The sequence below is a fragment of the Rhinopithecus bieti genome, unplaced genomic scaffold (genome assembly GCF_001698545.2).
Source record: "Rhinopithecus bieti isolate Rb0 unplaced genomic scaffold, ASM169854v2 scaffold_3316, whole genome shotgun sequence".
NCBI lineage: Eukaryota > Metazoa > Chordata > Mammalia > Primates > Cercopithecidae > Rhinopithecus > Rhinopithecus bieti.
Genome location: NW_016804424.1, coordinates 3,224,709 through 3,230,464, shown reverse-complemented (window position 1 = coordinate 3,230,464; position 5,756 = coordinate 3,224,709). Strand labels below are relative to the sequence as shown.

Sequence of the window (5,756 nt, the reverse complement as noted above, 5' to 3'; positions counted from 1 at the left end):
TATGATAACTGGAAAGGCAGACCACAAGCATACAGAAATAACTATGAAGAGAGGTTGAAAAACAGGACATTATTCACGAATATAGGTTGCTATTGGATGAGTTTGGAAAGGCATTGCAAGAAAAAAATCTCAAGAAATAAGTGGTTTATTTGTAGCAAAAAAGGAACAGGAGGAATTTAGAGGCTTTTCTAAGGTGGGAAAGCCAATTGATTCTGAACTCCAAAATAAAAGACATAAAAGATGAGACTGAGAAAATGACTTTGAGCACTGAATACTCAGTGAGACTTTTCAGTTGAAGTGATTCACTCAGTCATATTTTTGAAAGTCAAATTAAAGGTACCTTTCCATTAAGGTCTATCAGGCTGTCATCATGATACCCTATCAAGTTGAGAGAAGAGGTTTGAGGATGAGCAAGCAGAGATTAAACTAGGTCTAGGAAAATACTTAAAGTGTGGTTACCGTCATATGAAAGTGACTTGAAGCAAGTAAATCAGAAACCCACTAAAATTTTGAGGGACTTCTGTTGCCAATGAGACAATGTCAAAGAAAAAAAAAAAAAACCTTTGAATGTTCAAGATATTAAACACATTTCAGTTCATCAAGCTTTCTCCAGAAGTAAATGAGCTGTAAAGGCTGAGCATTCCCAAAGGATGGCAACATCCCCAGTGGAGAATAATGGGAAATGAAGGGTTACTGCCAGAAAACAGAGTCAGGGTCTAATTTGGGAACTCTACCAAGTGTCAGGACAATAACTTTCATTCACCAAGCTGGCCCAACAGGATTTCATAGTCACTACAGCCAAATGACTACTTCCATTCTGCCATTCTTCAAATGGGCATGGTTATTGTTGTTATTCTGCTCTGATCTACTCTGTGTATATATATAACATACATATACTTTTTGGTGAAAAAGCGGATCAAATAAACACGACTTATAGTTCATGTAGCACTACCAGACATGGCATTTGTGCTTGAGGACTGCATATCTCCTAAAGGTTGTAGACGCTGAGTTAGAGGCAGAGACTGGATGAGACATTGGCTGTCTCTTTTATGGAAGTGGCAAGGGTGTCCCATGTGTGGAGAATAAAAGTCAAAGACTGGCTTGTACACAAATATCTATTTTAATTTGCAAACAACTAGACATTGCTTTCCAGCCTCTTTTCTTTTTTTTAAAAAAATAGAGCTTTATTAATTAGAAAGACAACAGTACATCATTTAGCCTATGATAAAGGTATTCATTAATAAGTGGAGATCTTTTATCCCCAGATAATCATCATGTAGAGTCTCTCTTTAGTCTCTCATTCTGCTTCATTCTCTTTGTGTAACTTTAGTATGCATATCTCCTGGGTACTCTGTATATTTTTTCTTCTCTGTATACACATGTGCCATGGCTTCTGGTGTCATTTCTTCTACTACACTCTTCACTGGGACTTGACTGTGGCTGTTTTCTTATCTCTCTTTGCTTATAGCTACAGAACTTCTGCCTTGGCTTCTCCCGCTCCTCTCTTCTCTGCCATGGTTTCTGCTGTTCCCTTCCTTTCTTTCAGAGCTTGTCTTCTCTGGGCTATGATTGTGGCTTCCGGACTTTCTGTCAGAATCAGAATGGCTTCGTTTGCTATTCTCCCTAGAACTCTCGTGTTTTAAGAACTCAGGCCTTTCCTTGGCTTTTTTCCTGGTTAGGGTAACTGCTAGAAAGTTCTTCATAAAGTTTTCTCTTTTCAGGCTTGTCCTTCTCTTCAGAATCACTGTTGTTATGCCCTGAGCTCTTGTTTTTCTTTCTTTTCTTCTTTTCAATGTATTTTCTTCTTTAATGTCACTCTCACTCTGCTGCTTTCTGAAGTTTCAGTAGGAGAAGAGGAGGAGGAAGAGGAGGATGAGGAAGAAGAGGACTTGTTTTTATGTTTTTTGTGTGTACTTCTGCTTTTCTGAAATTTTTTCTTTTTTCTATCTCTTTTCTTTCTCTTTGTTCTTCTCCAGTTTATCTCATTTCCTGAGAAGTTTCTGTTTCTGTTTTTGTTTGGTTGTTAATAACTTTAAAAATTCAACTCTGGATCTTCTTCAGCCCCACTTACAGCAAACTCCTGTGATGGATCATTTGTGATCAAGTTTCTCCACAGCACATTTCATTTCAGGGCAAATCCACTGTTTCTCATTTCCTCTATTGGTTCCGAGGTGTGCATTGATGACCTGAGCCATCACTGGGAACTGAACTTGCATTGATTCCAGAAAGACCCAACTAAGGATATTCTTGATCTGTGTTGACATGACCCATTTGTAACATTTAATGCCCCTCACATTTCGAAACTGAATACCAAAGGGTTGATCTCTGATGTTCATGTCATCTTCAGCATATTTTTCCTGTGGGGCTCCTTTCTGCCATTCAAATTTGTATTCAGTCTGTCCTCTGTTTCTTCTTTCTCTTTGTCTACTTTACTTTTTTAACTCCTGGTGGGGCTTCATACATGAAATTAAGGCCATTCTTTATACATTCATATCCCATAACCAAGCTATTATCATATGATTCTTGTTCTTAAGATATTGTTGCATTAATTCTTCTTGTTTCTTCTTACCATATGATATTTTCTGTTCTGTCATCCGTATTTTTTGATATTAGATTTGGAGGTGGGATGAAAGTCCTTCTTGCACATGAAGTTGGTGAAGGATTTCCCCATCTTGGAGCTGGAGCTGGGGAAAACAGAGGCTAATGGAGTCGTATGACTAAGTTCTGCTCACAGGATGTGATTGGAGGGGTTGTCTACAACTTTCAGGCCTGGTCCCTCAAATAGTTCTCTCTCTCTTTGTCTTCTGGCCACTGTAGAGGATCATGCAGAAGCTTTGAGGTCCTAGGATATTGTTAAAGCATCATATGGAAAAAAAGCTGATCCTTAAATGAGTGCAAGCAACAAAGCCTCTTTGACAACTTTCACTGCAGTGACATAAGCAAGAAGGAAAGATTACTGTGAAAAATCACCAAGAGGTTTTTTTTTTTTTCCCACAGTAGTTAAGCTACATTATAATTCCCAGTCTCCCCTAGAAGTTTACTTTTAGACTGTATTTTTTGTTTGACACTCAATATATATTTCATTCCTACAAAAACATTTCAGTAACTTGGGTCACAAGAGACTGTATCTCAGTACAACTTACTATGTTCATTTATAAACCATGTATTGTCTACTCTGTGTGAGTAATCGTGGCCATATGACTGAGTTCTGGCTGGTGGAATATAAATAGGTGTTTAGCGTGCCATTTCTGGGCTAGTAGATATGACCCTTTAACATATCTTGCCCCTTCTGTTGGGCTGATGTGGAAAGCAACCATACCATAAGACACAGAAAAACCCACGAAAAAAGGAGCCTAATTCCAAATCATTGAGTGGAAAAAAGCCACCATTTTATGTAAGTGAGAAGTGAATTTATGTTTTTACTTACATGCATATCTATTTTTTAAATTTTAAATTTTAATTTTAGATTTATTTTAATTGACTGATTTATTTATTTTCGGAGACAGGGTCTGGCTCTGCCACCCAGGCTGGAGTGAAGTGGCACGATCTTGGCTCACTGCAACCTCTGCCTTCCAGGCTCAAGCCATCCTTCCACCTCAGCCTCCCAAGTAGCTGAAACTACAGGCATGTACCACCGTGCTTGGCTAATTTTGTGGAGATGGGGTTTCCCTTTGTTGCCCAAGCTGGTCTTGAACTCCTGAGCTCTAGCAATTCTCCTGCCTCAGCCTCCCAAAGTGTTGGAATTACAGGCATGAGCCACTGTGTCTGGCCGCATTTCTAAACCTTCTTGTAACAGCACTCAGCATTTACCCTAAATAATAAATGGGCCGTATTCCTTTATATTTCTATTGCTTCCATATAGTCAGTTTGGAACACCCTTTCAGAAGACTTCTTCTGAAAACTCCTATTTAAACTTCAAAAACTCATCTCAAATGTCAACTACTCACTGAGCTTTTCTCTATTCCTAGGCAGTTATTTATTCCCTTTCCCAGAATGACTAAAAATTTCATGTATCCCTATTATTGTATTTCTATTATTCAATTATGATTGATTTGCACAATTGAGGATTTGCACAATTTTCCCTTCTTGACAGTTAAATCATAGAGAGCAGGAATTTACTTTGTATTTCCCTATATCTAACATGCCTCACACAGAATAGACAATACATGGTATCCAAATGAACAAAATAAATTGTATTGAGATAATACTCTCATGTGATCAAAGTTACTGAAATATTTCATAAGAAGTATATATATATTGAATAAGTGTCAAACAAAAATACAGTCTAAAAGTAAATCTTGTTAAAACAGATTCAGCTTTAGAACAGATAGAACTCATTATCTGTCTGTTTCAGTATATGGAAATTCTAATAATGTCATGACCCTGATAGAAGAAGATAGAAAATGCTATAATGGAGATTTTTCTTCCCACTCACCTCAGGTTAGGAAGAGACTTTAATTATTTCTACACCAATCCATCAATTATTCACAAACTCGATGATCTGAGTGCTATCTCCATTCCGTCAGAGTAGAGTTTCAGGCTTCCCTAGGCTTTTGCTGGGTGTAGGTTGTTAAAATGCAGTCAATTTAGTCTTTTGTAGTTTCTCTACATTTTTTTCAAGGTCTTCTATGGCTGCACAGAAATCTTTGTTTCCATAGATGAATTCCAAATGTGAGAGAAAATCATTTGGAAAAATGTAATTATGTTTTATTTCAGATCCGATATCAACAATGGAACACAACTTATACCAAAAGCTTCATTTCCACTGAGTTGGTTCATGTATGACTCACTTGTATGATTTTTAAGTATCTTCTATTTTAAAATCTATCATAATAGTTAACAAAACTGAAAATCAAGAATATGAATCAGATGTATTGCAGTAACTGAATTCTCAACAGGTTTTATTTTTATTATACCACACTGTGTAGATGCAGTGACAGAAACATAACTTTAAAGTAAATAACTCATTTTCTTTGTATTGAAAATGCCTTAAAGATAATATTGTTATCAGATCAATTCTGTCTACACATCTGAATCTATTTCTGGATAATATGATCAGAAATAATTACAGAAAGACAACCAGAGTGGACCAAAATGCTATGAGTTTATCACTTAAGGCCTCTATATGTTCCTATTTTCATTTTTTTTTTGTACATACTTTCTTAATATATGGAACAGAACTCTTACTAAGTGTTCTATTTTAGATTATCTTTAAATGACAGCTGTCATTTGTTTCTGTATTTGTGAAGATCCATAAACTAATAGATATCTGACAATAGACCTAGTTGTCTCTATCCTTTGCACCTACGATTAAATTCTTACAAGCAATAACTTCCAAATTTTACATGGTTATTTGAAATGTCAGCATTTTAAGCAAACATAAACATAAATCTGAACGATTAGCTCAGCTAAGCCATATACTTACAGCTAAGCCATATACTTACTACAATACAACCATAAAGCACACACCTGGAATTACAGTTTCCCAGCATCTACTATTGCCTATTACCAGTAATTGAATATGTAGAGAATATCAGCAGGACTGAGGTGAAAAAGAGTACAATGCTTGGTATCAAATCCATCTGATGCTAATACATGAGAAGTCTTTACTTTCCCGCCCAACCATACCTTTTTAAAAAGATAAAAAATGATTAGAAAAAACAAATCAGCCTTAGTTGCTTTATGTTTGTTCCTACTCTAAATATTGCTACTCTGGGGAAGCTATACCATAACACACAAATGTAAAAACATAAGGA

At 36.3% G+C, this 5,756-nt stretch overlaps 1 pseudogene; it reads right to left on the bottom strand.

Moving 5' to 3' along the window:
- Nucleotides 1-1,307: 1,307 nt before the first annotated feature.
- On the bottom strand, nt 1,308-2,671 carry LOC108527088 (corepressor interacting with RBPJ 1 pseudogene; annotated as a pseudogene).
- Between the last annotated feature and the right edge of the window lie 3,085 nt (nt 2,672-5,756).